The sequence below is a fragment of the Rattus norvegicus genome, chromosome 14 (genome assembly GCF_036323735.1).
Source record: "Rattus norvegicus strain BN/NHsdMcwi chromosome 14, GRCr8, whole genome shotgun sequence".
Taxonomy (NCBI): domain Eukaryota; kingdom Metazoa; phylum Chordata; class Mammalia; order Rodentia; family Muridae; genus Rattus; species Rattus norvegicus.
Window position 1 is genome coordinate 25,166,196 of NC_086032.1, and position 16,989 is coordinate 25,183,184.

Below are 16,989 nucleotides of genomic sequence, written 5' to 3' on the forward strand. Positions count from 1 at the left end.
GCCCCATCAGCTAACCTGACTAAAATAGTCAACTCTGTGGCTCTGTTCTGCTATTCTTTGAATTACTTATGTATGTTTCTATGTATGTATGTATGTATGTATGTATGTATGTATGTATGTATGTATGTACGTGTGTGTATTCACTTAACATTCCAGATGCAGCCCTACTCTATTCTCTCCTCCCAGGACCATCTTCCCACCCACCTTCCCCCATTCCCCCATCTCCTTCTCCAGTTGGGCTCTTCTTAAGAACTGATAACGGAGCCTCCCATGGCGGCCCATGCCTTCAAGCTGAGCACATATGTTCCTCTACAGAAGCTCATGACCATATAGTATTCCAAATGCAATTTTTATTTGCCTACAGTCCTACACATTCTAACCAAAGGATTCTTAAAGACAGGGACTAAGCCTTAATAATTTTCATGTACTTTGAAAGCAGTGACTAAGGAACAATGATACGGCTCCCACCTACAAACACAATACATAGGAAAATCCAAGGTTTCATTATCTTGTTCATTTCTGTTTCTGGTACTGGTAATGTGGAATTTAAAAATTGCAATGAGACATCAGTTTCAGTTCTATAACCGTATAATTCATAGTGATTATTATCATTATTACCATTACTATTGTTATTATCATTTTAAAATATCTCATTATACAATTTTGGCAAATTTCCTAGAAATAGGCTTACAGTTGCATACTGGTACACATTAAAACCTAACCAAAATAACGTCTTGTTGTACTTTATCACAGAGCCCGGTGGTCTTTGAAGATCCCCTAGCCTCCTGGTCTCTAGACTGAGCCTACTAGTTTAAAGACTAGTTGCTTTGTGTAGACATGTTGCAAATGTTGTAAATGTTGCCAATGCACCTATGTGTTGTTTCTCCCAGATAAAACCTGGGATTTGCTGGAGTTAGCAGTTTTGTATCCTGACCTCCTGCAACATCCCTGGTTAATCAGTCTTAGAATGTGTGCTCAATAAACCATCTTTAACTGACTGAGATTAGAGTCTATGTGGTTTATGCTGCTATTCTTGAACCCTAACACATACCACTATGCAACAAATGTACTTGTTTTCTCACAACTTCTTCTTTAAAATATTTAAAATAGAACTATCTTTTAATAGAATCCTGATGACGTGATCCCATCCATCTGCCTGGATTCCATTCATACAAGAAACTCAATCTGGACAAGAACAACAGGCAGTTGAGAAATGCTGAGGGAAGCAAATGGTGTTGTGTATTCAAGGCTATAAAAATATATCATCTGAGAAATGTTAGAGTAAGAGGAAATGATCATCACATTTTTTATTTGTGAATAAGGCCTCACAATTTCAGATGTTCTCAGTACAGCTTTGGGTCATCTATCACCCACACATCAGGTTCAAAAACATTAATAGGAATGCATGTAGAAAAGAACTACATGGTAATACAGAAAGCAAGAGAAGATAAGGAAGCCAGCGTTCTCTTGTCTGGCTTCCCAGGCTCTCAGGAGCAAGCTTCAAGAGACCAATATTTCTCAGTCACTTAGTTACTTCCCACTAGAACCTTCATCTTTCGTCTCCATTACCTCTTAACGCTATTGAAAAGAGGACCATGCATTCAACACATGAACTGATTGATATCGGAAACAATCCATACCCATTGTGGTTATGTGAAATGTCCTGCATGAGATCATGCGTCTGAACTATGATGCTGTGCTGTATGAGACGATTATGAAAGCTTTAGGAGAGGGAGCCTTGATAGAGGAAGCATGTCGCTGGGGTTGGGCTTGAAAATTTACTGCCTAGGCCCATTCCCTGTGTGTACTTTCTACTTTCTGTGTGGTGATGAAATCTGATCGATCAGCTTCCTGACTTCAGTTTTTCCTCACACATAGTCATTACTTCAAGCTTGTGTCCTAAGTGATCAATTGCCCCCAGTGGACGGGTGGGGCCACCCACTCATCTCAAAAATATTAATCCAGAATTCCTCCTGTCAAAAAAAAAATGCAGGGACAAAGAGTGAGTCAGAAACTGAAGGAAAGCCCACCCGGAGGGAGACTGCCCCAACTAGGGAACCATCCCATCTGCTGACATCAAACTCAAGCACTATGGCTGATACAAAGAAGTGCTTTCTGACAGGAGGTGTCCCCTGAGAAACCAATACAGATGCAGATGTACACAGCCAAACATTGGACTGAGCACAGTGACCCCACTGGGGAAGTTAGGACAACGACTGAAGGAGCTGAAGGGGTTTGCAACTTCATAAGAAGAACAACAATATCAACCAACCAGAACACCACTCCAAAGCTCCCAGGTACTAACCACCAACCAAAGAGTACACAGGGGGTACCCATGGCTCCAGTGGATGTGTAGCAGAGGATGGCCTTATCTGACATCACTAGGAGGGGAACCCCATGGTGCTGTAGACGCTTGATGATCCAAGATAAGGGAATACTTGGCCCCTGAGGCAGGAGTGGGTGGGCAGATATGGAAGCACCCTCATAGAGGCAGGGGGAGGGGAAAAGGGTATAGAGTGCTTGTGGAGGGGAAACTGGGAAGGGAAATAATATTTGAAATGTAAATAAAATAAAGAGTTCAATTTTGCTAGGCTGTTGTGTCACAACAGAAAAGTAATAACTATAATATTCAAGCCACTGAAATACCAAATTAAAATTAAGCTTCAAATATCTTAGAAGGAAAATATTTATTTCAAAAGATATGCATTAAAAACTTACTTCATAACATTCGAAGCGATGAGGAAGAAAACATTAAAAACTCTGAAGTTGATTATTGTGTACTGAATGAGCAGAAGTAAAAAAAAGATGTTCTCAATTAGCTCTCTTTTAAATATCATTCACTAGAATTAAAAACACGCTTATGAAATTCTATATTGTAGGTATTTATGTATTTTACATCTAACAGTCTTTATGTAAGTTGTATATTTAATTTAACATTACATGTGCTCAGCTGAAAAATCAAAGAGAAATTGACTTTTGTATCTTTTAGCATTATCATAATTATTTACTCATTCTGGTATAGATCACCTCTTAATCATCTTACAGTTATTAGTAATCCTGGAATTAGTGCAAAATATTAAACTACAAGGCAAAACATCTGTGAAAGTTCAAAAGTAATGTTTTTTCAAAAGACAAATTTTTGTGTTTCTCTCCTGATATAAAGTGGGATTTGAAATGAAACCAGTATTCTGAAGATGGAAATCCTTCCCTTCTTTATTTTCCTCAAACAAAACCATATGTGATACTTAGTCATTTGCATCAATCTATGTGATTATGGTAACAATTTTCTTTGGTTTTCTATCAGAAGCAAGTCTAAAATTAGACATCTAAAATGCTTGCCCAAGGTGTTTAAAATATTCCATTTAAATTTCCATTTCCCTAACAAGGGCAGTAAAGAAACTAGGTGTCAGAATGGCAATTCATGCTATCTTTGGTTAAAAACTGCTTACAATGGAAAAAACTATTTTCCTACAATGGAGTATCTCACTGAGTATTCAAAGCTTGCTTAAGGGCAGGAATAAATACCAATGCAAAAGAAATGCAATGGTTATTTTAGACACCTTTTTGTTTTTAATCCAATAAAGTTTTGTCTGGTCACCTTTTAACAACTTACTGGTTTTTTGCATGTTTTCCCATGCTTGTGTGTTTTATGGGTTTATATGTGCGTGTGTGACTCTGCATGTGTATCGGGTTATCTTCTTTAATTTCTTTACTTTTTCTCTCTCTGTGTCTGTCTCTCTGCTAATTTTATTCTATTTTCTCTGATTTGCTTTTTTTTTTTGTTTTTTCTTTTTGCCTTATTGTTTTCTAAAGAGAGAGAAAGAAGGCAAAGTAAATGGGACAGTGGAGAGGATCTGAAAAGAGATAAAGCCATGGTTAGAATAATGTGTGTGTGTGTGTGTGTGTGTGTGTGTGTGTATTTATATATTTAAGTGTTATATTGGTATTCTTAGGATTAGTTTAAATGGTGAAAGTTATAACTATTCATTATTTCAAATATGTATAATCATTTCTGAATTTTAATTAAGATGAGTGAGTCTACTATGAATTGTGTTAGCAACATCACTATGAAATTTTGAATATGTGACATTGTACACATTTTATATTAAGTATGCATAATGCTTTTTTATAGTTTCTTCATAACATACTATCTGTACTCGTGAATCTATTTTCTACTGGAAAAATTCATGATTGACATATTTTGTGGCTTCTAATTTTGGTCTCGCTTTATATCAGCAAACATATTATTCTTTCAGTCTTAACATTTATCATGTAGTATTATAGGAGCAATCAAAAGTAGTTATAGTGAAAGTTTGCCTATGCACCTCATTAGAATGAAGCATCGTATCTGAAAGTGTTAATTATTTAACAACTGATGGTAGCACAGGGTCTGAGCTTCTGTTAAAAACATTGAACGGGTGGCTATCGTACAAATATCTAAAAAGAACTGGCAGCTAAAATTGACCTTCAGTGGTTAATAATGTGACTTGCAGAATTCATGAGGATATTTTACATCTTCTTCAAGTCATTGACCTGATGATCGCAGTATTGGCTATTATGGTTCACAGTCCAGTTTCTTTTGCAACTGAAATCATTTCCATGTTGAAAGGTAGTTCACAAATAATAAAAATGATATAGGTAGGTTAAAGGCTTTTGAATCACATTTCTAAATCTGCATTTTTTAAGTATTTTTAATTAATTGTAATGTAAGTAATTTTAGAAACTCAAATCTGTTTGGTAGTTGAACTTGTTTCAAATGCTTGAATTGTCGTTTAGCTACTTCAGATGAGAAAGCCACTTGAAGAACAGTCTATCTAGAACTCAACAAAAGATCACTTGCACTTTTACATCGGCCCTGTGCTGATGGAAGTGGTTGGACTGGCATACACTTTGAGAAAAAGTTATGTTATCACAAGCTTATCTAAAATATGAGGGGCTATGGCATCTTTAAAAGAAATGTGATGGAAATTTCTTTCAAATTGAAACACTTTCTATCACACAACAATACCCATACTTTCACTAGAGAAATAGCTGATCATCTGCTTTTAGTTTATCCTTTGCCTTTTAGCTTTTGAAAGAGAAAGTGTCTAGCTCTTTTTCTTTATATTTCTTTTTTCCCATTTTTATTAAATTGGGTATTTCTTATTTACATTTCAAATGTTATTCCCTTTCCCGGTTTCCAAGACTTAAAGAATCAATATCTTTAGAGTCTATATTATAAAAAAACAGTACTAAAATTATTCATAATGTTTTTCTTTTATTATTTTAGGTAAGAAGGGTTGTCATATTGTGAACCTAGTATCAAAAGTGGCACCCCTATATTAATGTTCATTTCTGTATCCCAGTTAAATGTTTTAGTAAATATTCCTCACAAGAAAACACAATCAGTCTTGATTTTGTCCTTCTTTCAGGGGATTTGAGTGTGTATCACGGCATCTTAGCAAACCTTAGATTTTTTAAAACTCTGGATTAAACTAAAAGTTGAAAGGTCATCTGCTGAGACAGCTTCCACTCACTTTTATCTGTCAATTTTATGCTTAGTGTATTTGACATGTAACAACTGAGGCAGATAATGCTTCACAATTTTTCAAGCTGTCAAATCCCATAAAGAAAGAAATGGCTCACTGTATCCTGTCACTGTTCGAGTGCAGACTTAGCAAGTTAAATGTTCAATAATATTTTCATTCATGTATTACCAAAAGGGGTTTTCGTAACTGTAAATGTAATTTTCCTTTCGGAGAACTGTATCATATCATTTAAACTCACATTAGTGAGAAGGTTTAAGCCAAGTCATGATGTACTTGAAGCAGTTTGGATTTGGTATATGAAGGGAACAGCTGGTTGTCAATGTTGTTTACTGTAACTTTAGTAGACAAGAACTGCTATAGGATACTAATCCTAAATGAAAGAGAACCTCTTGGTCTGCTTGTGGATGGAATTACAAATGTTCTGGGAATGCCTGAGCAATTTGCTCTCCTCTAATAGCACTGAAATAAATCGGAGATTCCATTACCCAAAAGAGATGGACTCCACAAGATGCAAATATTAACAAATTCTGAAGGCTCTTGGAACACTAGGAATTTTTTTTATTCTTTATATTTGGCAATCCTTCAATAATACCTTAGTAAAATGCGTTTATATTTGCTGAATAAACTATATTACTCTAACCTAGGAGGCTGAATTACTATCAATCTAGGAGGATAAATATGAAGGTGTATGTGTGTGTAAAATATGTTCAGATATTTTTGACACAGTTCCAAAACACACCCTGGTAAATCAGTTACTATGTATAAAATGGCTGAAGAGTGAGAATTAGCATCCCAAGTGTTGTGGCTCCGATCTTAGCACTACAAAAAAGGGGGAGTGAGTGATGTCTTCACTGCTATTACTGTGAAGAAATAACCATGACCAAGGCAACTCTTTTAAGTAATAATTTAGTCGGGGACTTGTTTACAGTTTCAGAGGCTTAATCCATTACAATAATTGTGTAGAATTTTAATCCAGCATCATAGTTTCTTAGGCAAGTGATCATACCCTAAGACCTTTTAGGTCTATGTGGTCCAACTGGAAAGAAGCATCTTTCATCCCTCAGGCTGGAATATAGACAAACCCTTAGTACATACCTTTATTCCCAGACAATGAATGTAGTTCGGGTTTGTAGAAGGAGAAACCATGTTGGGAAGTGACTTCTAATTGGAGGGAGAAGCCTCAATTGGAGGGCAGTTCAGCTGGTGGAGATCGGTCAGTCAATCAGTGCAGTGAGTGCAGAGCAGAGGAGTTGAGTTCATTTCAGAGTTCTTGCAGTTCAGTGCAGATCAGCAAAGGCAGCTGAAGCCAGAGAATAAGAAGGAGCTAGAAGATTAGAACAGATTGACGGAGTTAGTTTGAGGCCAACTAGAGGAATTAAGTCAGTCAAGAGCTGAGAGAAGACAGTTTGAATTAGAGTCAGCTTGAAGAGGAGTTTGAGTCAGAACAGTTGGGTTGAACCAGCCAGCCAGAGTTCAGAAAGTATTGGAGAGGATGAGTTCATTTGGCAAGAAGGTTGGGAGCAGACAATTAGTTCATGTGAATAAAAAAAGTACTTTTATATTAGTTATGGAGCTGGAGAATTAGAAGAGATCTACATCCTGATCGGCAGGCAGAGAGGACAAGACTGGGATGGCTTAGGCTTTTGAAATCTCAAAGCCCATCCCTAGTGATACACTTTCCCAACAAGATCACAAACTCTTCCAAACCTCTGAATCCTTCTATTCATATAAAACAATTCAACTCCCTGGTGAGTATTCTCTGAAGTACGTGTGCCTAAGGTGGTTTGGGCAGAAACATTACATGCAGGAAAAGCAAATCCATAACCATAATAAATATCTACTCCAATAAGAACAAAACGTTGTTCTTTCCATGGAAGAGGTGGTCCAATGTAGTCAACTAGGTGGCTGGCTGGTCACATCATGGAATGGTGTCACATCTGGTGCTCAGTGTTGGTCTCTGCTGTTGGTGGATCTGACACTGAACCGCAGCTGTATCCAGGTCAGTCTTGATGAGTGGAAGTCAGTGTTGTTGAGCTCAAACATAACCCCCATCTCGGCCACTATAGACACTTTTTCATGTGCCCATTGATTAGTGACAGGGATGGCTGGGGAAAGAGGCTGACTGTCCACAGAATGGGTCAGCATTTGCATGGGACACAAATATCTTCACATCCTTTGCCCATTTGGAGAAATCTATCCACATACTTCTTCCCCAGATGTCTTCCTCACCAATTTTCTCACCAATCCATTAGCTAGAGCCCTTGTGTCAGTGAACAATCATATACCTGACCATTTCTTCTTCCAAACAAACTGTAATACCATGAGTACTGCCTGAAGTTCTTCCCACTGTGAAGATTTTCCTTCACCTGTATCTTTCAGGGTTGTCTGGAAAAGGAGTTGTAAGCTGTACACTTCTGGGTGGTACCTGTATAATGTGCCGAGCTATTAGTAAACCATATCCTAGTCTTCTCTTCTTTAGTCAGCTGAACATAGAGAAAACCCCATAAGGCTACAGGTGCACGCTTGGCAACAAATGGCATTTTAACAGAAGTAGAAACCATAGGCATTTGAGCAAATTCTTCATGTAACTTGCTTGTGCCTTCAGGACCTGCTTGGACCTGATCACACATATATCACTACATCTGATAATAGACTGCTGCTGTGCACATTCTACCTTATGGCTTGGGGGTTCTGATAACACCCAGCTCATGATGGCAGTTCAGGTTGCATGCTAACTTGTGCTATTGTCAAGTATTCAGTTTCCACTAAGGCTCGATAGCAGGCCAAGAGCTGTTTTTCAAAGGGAGAATAGCTGTCTGCAGATGATAGTAGAGCTTTTCTCTAAAATCCCAAAGGTCTCTTCTGTGATTTACCTATAGGAGCCTGCTAGAGGCTTCAAACAACATCTTTATCTACTGATACCTTAAGTACCATTGGGTCTGCTGGATCACATGCTCTAAGTGGTAGAGCAACCTGGATAGCAACCTGGACCTGTTGAAGAGCCATCTCCTGTCCCAGGCCCTAAACAAGCTGGCAGCTTTCTGGGGCCCCTGGTAAATGGGCCTGAGTAACAGTCCCGAGTGAAAAATGTGCTGTGTCCAGAATCCAGATGGACCCACTAATGTTGTGCTTTTTCTGGTGGTGAGATGGGCCGGTTGGAATAACTTATCTTCCACCTTAGAAGGAATATCTCTGCATGTCCCACATCACTGGACTCCTATTGAATTTCACTGACGTAGATGATCCTTGAATTTTGGTTGGATTTATTTCTCATCCTCTGGTATGTATATGTATTAACAATGAGTCCAAAGTGGTTACTACTTCCTACTCACTTGGACCAATCAGCATAATGTCATCAATATAGTGCACCATTATGGTATTTTGTGGAAGAGACAGAAGATCAAGATTCCTTTTGACTAAGTTATGACACAGGGCAGGAGAGATATTATATCCTTGACACGAAATTGTAAAGAAATACTGCTGGCCTTGTCAACTGATAGCAAATTGCTTCTGGAGGTTCTTATAGAAAGGTACTGAGAAGAAGGCATTTACTAGATCAAGAGCTGTACAACAGGTTCCAGAATATTTGTTAATTTGCTCAAGTAATGAAACTATGTGGTACAGCTGCTATAATCAGAGTTCCTACCTGATTTAGTTTTAATAGTTAACTGTCAATTTTCCATGATCCATCTGTCTTCTGCACTCTAGATAGGAAGATAAAGGGAGATGTGGTGGAACCACCACCCCTGCATCTTTCAAGTCCTTGATGGTGGCAATAACTTCTGCAATCCCTCCAGGAATACAATACTATTCACTATTCACTATTGATTCACTATTTTCTAGGCAGAGGTAACTCTAAAGGCTTCCATTTAGCCATTCCAACCATAATAGCCCTCACTCCACATGTCAGGGAACCAGTGTGAGAATTCTGCTAATTTCTAATTAAATCTATCTCAATTATACATTCTGGAACTGGGGAAATTATCATAGGATATGTTTGAGAATCTACTGGACCTACTGTGCGTCAGACATCAGCCACAACTCCATTAATCAACAGTTATCCATAAGCCTTTTTTTTTTAACAGCTGGAGAGCCACAATGTTTCTTGGGATCTCTTAGGATCAATGTCAATTCAGAACCAGTATCCAATAGATACTGATTATATCTTTCTCACAGTATAGTTACCCTTGCAAAAGACTGTAGGTCCCTCTGAGGAAGAACTGGAAAGAGGCTAACAGCAAAACTTTTGGGTGTCTTACGAAGTTCCTTCCTTAGAGAAACCTGACCATCCCTTCATTCAAGGGGTTATGGGTTTGCAAACTGGCTCATTTCTTGAAATTGATTCACAGGCCAAGATTGCCTTTTGCCACCATCCAATGTAGCCTTTCTTTCATTTGTTTGAGAAATTTTCTGCTTGTGTAGATCAAACAGACATACAGTAGGGTTCCTATCTATTTCATGTCTGGAAACACTACAATTGATTATAGCGAGTACTAAAGGTCCAAACGAGACATGCCTTTATAAATTTCACCTCTCCTGTGCTGACCATTATGGGCTAGGTCATTATAAACATTGTTTTGTCTATCTGCCCATTACAATAACTACGAACACCTTGTCTCAGTGATTCAGTGCTGCCACCTGGCCCTTGTTACCTCAGGGTCCAATTAAACCCATTGCATCTAATTCATCCAATTGAGTAGCAGCATCTCCAACCCTAATATCTGACACCAGGAAAAGGGCAAAAGCAAAACACTTCAAAGGTGTTAGTGCCCTTCATACCAATTTGTGTCTTACAGGATTCGTGATGGGCCAATCTTCTTAGCCTTCCCACCATAGAGGATTAGATTTTATTACACAACTTATCCACTCTAGCATTCCAACTTCTCCGAGCCTTAAATTTTTTTTGTCAACACTAAGCCAAGGGATATCAGGCATCTCCAACTCCTTTCAGTAGGTCATCTTTTGATAAACACTTCAGTCAGTCATTCAAACCAACTTTTGACACTTTTTTTTAAACTGTGAGAGCTTCTTTATTAAACCTAACATTTCCACTCAGAGGATCCATGTCAATAAACTCAGCCTGAACTAATTTTATGTTCGTTCCACCATTATCCCACACCCTTATAATCCATTCCCACATATATTTTCCAGACTTCTTCTTGAATGAATTAGTGAACTCATTAGGTTCCTTAGTGGTGTAGTGCATTTCCTCATGGCCTATACTTTCTATCTCCCCTCTAGGGGCCTGCTTTGCCTTGAGTCTGATTATAGGTCTAGAAAAAAACTAGAAAAAGTCACTGCTGGTTTATCAGACTCTGAGGGATGAATTTCCTCATAGGAAAAAAGGCATTATTTCAAAAGGTGGGGCTGACGGTACCAGATAAGGTAAATCCTTGAGAATCTGAAGTTTCAAAGTTCTCAGCTTCGAAAGAGTCCTCCCACACATCGCCATCCCAAGTTAGGGAATACCATTCTTTGCCAATTAGTGCCCTTACTTTAATTGCTGACACCCTCTGAGGCTGAGACTTGAACTTTCACTGTAATTCAGCCAACCTTATAATGAGAACTTCAGTTTGATTTTCTGCAACTTGATCTCTATGGCTCTTGGAGACAAGATTCTCTTCAGTCACATTTAGAAATCTTTATATTGTTTATTTGCAACTGGAACCATTCAATATTATCATAAGCTCTTTCTTTTCCAGAGATACTAAGACTAATAAGCCAGCAAATAATTTTCTAAATTTTCCCCCAAGTTGTAGAAAATTTGGTATACTGGGTCACCTAATTCATTGCCAGTTACAATGGATGGATCAAGATAATCAAAGGCATTAGCTTCTTTAAGTTTGAAATATAGTTTCCACCATGGGCCTTCAATATTCTCAGAGCTCTCAGGAGAGATTATCTGGAGAGGTTTTAGTAGTTAGAGGTGCTAATGAAATAGACAGTTCTAGCAAATTTTTAAACTGACTTCAGAGTCTTAAAACATTTATGCTTATACTTCTGCTGTTCTAGAACCACTCCCAGTACCAACTTTTGTCTTAGTTAGCGTTTTACTGTTGTGAACAGACACCATGACCATGGCAACTCTTACATGGACAACATTTAATTGGAGCTGGTTTACAGGTTCAGAGGTTCAGTCCATTATCATCAAAGCAGGAGCATGGCAGCATCTAGGCAGGCATGGTGCAGGAGGAGCTGAGAGTTCTACATCTTCATCTGAAGGCTGCTAGTAGAAGACTCACTTCCAGGCAGCTTGGTGTGGACTCTTAAACCCCACACCCACAGTGACACACCTACTCCAACAATGCCATATCTTCTAATAGTGCCAGTCCTTGGGTCAAGCATATACTAGCCATCATATCTCATTCTCGGTACCAACTTCTGTATTAGTCAGGGTTCTCTAGCATCACAGAACATCTGGAATGTCTCTCTATACTGAGGGAATTTATTATGATGAGTTACAGTCTATAGTCATCCCCAACTCCCCAACAGTGGTCAGTTGTGAACCGGAAGCCCAAGAATCCAGCAGTTGCTTAGTCCCACAAGGATAGTCATTTCAGCTGGTCTTCTGCAGAAGTAGATTCCAATGGATGTGCTGGCAATAAGTGCAAGCAGTGAAGAAGAGAAAATCTTTCTTCTTCTAATGTCCTCATGTAGGTTTCTAGCAGAAGGTATGGCCCAGATTAAAGGTATGAACCACCATGCCTGGATCTGGGACTTGTCCCAGGCTGACTTTGTACTGAGGATTAAAGGCTTGTGCTACCCTGCCTGGGCCTATGCTTTTCATAGCCACTCTGCCTCGAGATCTCCATGCCAAGATCCAGGTCAGAAACTTGTGTCTTCCAGACTAAAGATCTGGATCCCAGGTGAGCCCTCCGATTCTGGATTGTATTTCTTTCCAAATACAGTCAAGTTGACAACCAGGAATAGCCATTACAATGTCTAACACTGATTAGTGGATTAAAGAAATATATGCAGAAGATTATTATTTGGTTTTAAAACATTGAGAACATCATTTGTGACAAGAAACCTAAAAGACATTAAGCAAAATAAAATAGACAAGGTACTATTATACTCATACATAAGTTTTTATAAAATTAATTTCATGTTATCAGTGTTAGAACGGAGTGTATGAGTGATAAATGTCTGTTGAATGTTTTCCAATTAGATGGAAGACCATATTTGGTAGCATAACCCTTATCAATAACAATGAATTACACATGCCACATTCAAAAGATTGCAGAATTTCAAATATTTTATTTATAATAACAGATAAGGAATATTTATTCACTTGATCTTCCCACAATACAGTGCTGCATAAAATCAGACAATCCACTTTTGCTGTAGACCAACTATTTGTGTACCCCACAATACATGTCTTCTGAGGAGATCTAGCGTCAGTGAGATGGTGTTAGAAGATGGCGAGGCCACACACAGATTAGTTTCGTATGAATCTTTGATCTCAATGTTAGATCCAAAACTCTGAAACTTTTAGAAGGGAAAAGTACAGAGTACACATTAAGGTACATACGTAAGACCTTTTGAATAGGACTCAGTTTGTACAGGAATAGATACCAAATACCACCGGGTTGGACCACATAAAATGAGATACTTCTGCAGAGCAAATGTTAGCAGTTTGAACACGCAGCATACAAACTGGGAAAACAGTTTTGTAAGCAAAAGATCTGGCAGATTTGTGTCTGAAATATACAAGGAGAACAGCAGCCCACTTCACTGGAACAACATTTTAGTGATTTTTTCGTGTGTATTAAAAAGTGGGATTTTTTATTGCTCCAGACTCATTATATCTGTAAGATCTTAATAGGAGCAGTCAAAATTAAGCTGTTAAGATTTACATATCAGTATACATGAAATCAACAAACAAGGAATGATTTATATGCTGTAGGTAAAACTACTATGGATGGTTATTCTTTGAAATAAAAGTGAGAAAATCATTTTAAATGAATCAATTTCAAAGTTTTTAAATTTTAACTTTAATTTTTAAAACAATTTTAAAAGAAGATTCTAGATGAAATATGAAATTTAGTCTAATGAGATGTATCATATTCTCAATTATTTTAAGAAAAAATAAAGTAAAATTCTTAAGGTGATGTACTATGAAAGCTGTAACTACGAGCGTGTCTTTGTTAATAACAAATAATTTACTAAGAAAAATATTTCAAGCAGTTTAAAAATTATATATAAATATGATAAGATTAAATCAATAAAAACCTCAGTAATCATAAAGTATATATACGAAATAACAAAAATGGAAAGAGGTATTTAGGGAAATGTTAAGTTCAATATTGGCTTTGAGATTTTAATATAAATCTTTGAAACTTGCATAATAAATGTCAATTGATAAATGCATATAAGTGTCATCATCAATATTTATGTGCTCCATGGATTTAAAAGGGATCTCAATATAGGGACATTCCCAACTTGCTTAAATGTGCATAAAACATATTTTAAGGACACAATTAAGTACAATTGAAAATATCTAAATGGAATCAAATAAATAAATAAATAAATAAATTCTGTAACAGCCATAAATTTGGTATGGAAAAAATTAATAGAATAATATGTGCTTTTTATCTATTTAAGACTGGTTAAAATAAATAATAATGAAACTAGGAAATTCTCATGGTTTAAATAGGTTTGACTACCTGAGACTCCTATGTTTCAATGATTAGCCCATGGGGAGCAGAACTATTAAAAGGTGTCGCCATATTGGAATAGGTATGGTTTTGTTGGAAGAAGTATATCATTCTGTGGGCTTTGAGGTCTCCTTGAGCTCATGCTCAGCCCAGTGTGGAATACCAGCCTCCTCCTGACTGCCTTTGGCTCAAGATGTAGAACTCTTAGTTAATTGTTCAGGAGCATGTCTGCCTAGATGCTACCTTGAGTCCTGGCATGATCATGGACTAAATAAACTTTTGAACTGTAAGCAAGCGTCACATTATTGCTTTCCTTTCACAGAGTTCCTGTAGTCGTGTTGTCTCTTCACAGCAATAAAACTCTAACTAAGACATAATGTATAAAAACATCAACAATGTTTAAAATGTTAAAATTTGCCAGTTTAAAACTTCCCAAATGAGCATACTCATTTTTCAAAGAGAATTACCTTTAAAAACTATAGTTTTAAGAGTGGTTATTTGTTACCGTTCTTTGCCAGGTCTAGGAACAGACACAATTGACTTTAGAAAAAAAATCTTCTCTTGAAGATTTAGGAAACAACTTAAGTCACCAGAGACTGGTCACTGGGGATATAATGAAGCCAAAACCCAAAACACCTCCATTACCACCATGTTTTTAGCTCACAATGCTATTAGAAAGGAAGGAATTTTCACCATATTCTATATATTTCTACTTAATTTGTACAATTTAATTACATTATGTTAAAAGTTTTGAAATTCTCTTACCCAGAATTTGCTAAAGTTTTTACTAGTTTGTTACGTAGGGAAACTTGAGTTTCTGGGTCTGAATATCTACATGCATGCTAACTGGACACTCATTGTACATAACCTCTACAGTTTACCCCATGTTTTTCCTTATGCTTGATGCATAGGTATTCTAAGATCTGTTTTGCAGTCATAAATGGAAGATTTATCCTACTATTCATGCTAACATTAGGGACACTAAAACTATTTACATTGTTGATTTTCTCTCTCTCTCTCTCTCTCTCTCTCTCTCTCTGTGTGTGTGTGCGTGTGTAGGTGTGTAGGTGTGTGTGTGTATGTGTGTGTGTAGGTGTGTGTGTGTTTTGGAAATTAGAAAGCATTTGCTTTTGTAATGCATTTGTAAATTTGCTTTGTTTTCTCTTCTAGTTATAATTAATTTTAAATGGTACAAATTCAAATATCAAGATATATGTTTCATATTGACATAGATTTTTATCAACACAAATTCAAGATTTTAATGTGTATTAAATTGCATAAATACAATGCAAACTAATTTTGAGTCTACATTCAATGACCACAGTGAGTACAATCAGTATAACCACAGAGGTTAGGTTCAAATTAAGGGACAATGAATGAGAAGAATGTCCCAAGGAAGGAAAAATTGAATATCAAGTTATGAAGAGACATGAAGAAGACTAAGGAAAAGAAGGAGTAGGAAGATGTGTTGAGGAAAGTGATAAGGTAGGCTATACACAGAACTTAATGCTAGTGAAGAGGTCTATGGAAACATACCAGTATGGACATTTCTTAAAACAAGTAAATCTATGAAAGACATATAGACAATCAAATATAGACACAGAGCCCCAGCTAAACATCTTCCTTACCCTAGTGAACATTCATCTAATTGTGTCATTTCAGCTAAAAATCCCAATAGAAAATCCCAAATAACTTGCAATATTGTTAAGACCATTGCCTTTTCTCCCTAAATGATAAGGCCATATTGCTGAAGACAACCCTTGTGTATCTTTTTTAACATTCAGAAGTCAAACTCACACCCATTAAGAACCTTACCTTTTACTGAATACTGTTGACGAGCATGACCTTGTGTGTGAGGGAGTGTGTGTGCATGTGTGTGTCTGTTTCTGTGCGTGTGTCTGTGATGTATTTACATCTGTATGAACTTGTGTATGTTTTCATGTGGAGGCTAGAGATTAAATTTGGATGTTTCTCAACCCCTATCTTATGCTTCTTTATTTAACCTTGAGTGTCAGTTTTAACACTGTCTCTATTATGGCTGGTCAATGAGGTCAGAAGATTCTCCTGCCCAGTCCCAACAATACCACAGTGAGATTACAGTTACGCATTGTCCTTTTGACTTGGAGATGCTAATCTAAACTTAGTTACTCATTCTTGTGTCGCAAGCCCCCCCCCAAACTGAGTCACCTCTCTAGGATATAAAAAAAGAATGTTTGAAATTGTTTTAAATATAAATGCTTGTGACAAGAGAGTAGAAAATGAAATTCATCATATACCTAAGAGTTAACTTTGTGTATTGTAAGTTAGAAAACAATCACGGTTTATCTTTACAGATACAAAGATACCTATAATTTTAAATATGCTTCTGAAAGGAGAAGGTAAGTATATTTCTGATATGAGAGGGATATCCTGAGAGGATGAAGGGAAGGTCAGGATGAACAGCAAATGAGGCTGTCACTGCTAAGTCGCATCAATGGAGAAAATGCCATGGGACATTATTCACCTAATCATGGATAAAATGAATGTCCTCATTCTGTCAGAAAATATGTCTCAAATGACCTCTCCTGTTATCAGCAATAGTAGGCTACAGTGGCTCAGCCATTATTTATATTCAGATAAGAAGGGATTGTTTTTCTTTCTGTCTTTTGTGATGATGCATACTTACAGCTTTTCTTATCGTCGTCAGCATTGAACGTTCTAAATAAAGTTCTAATAGAAATTGCAAAAGCATCTCTTATATCATACAATCTCTTTCACCCATTAGGTTCATATGTGAGAGGCAATTGTAAGGCAATTAGATATCA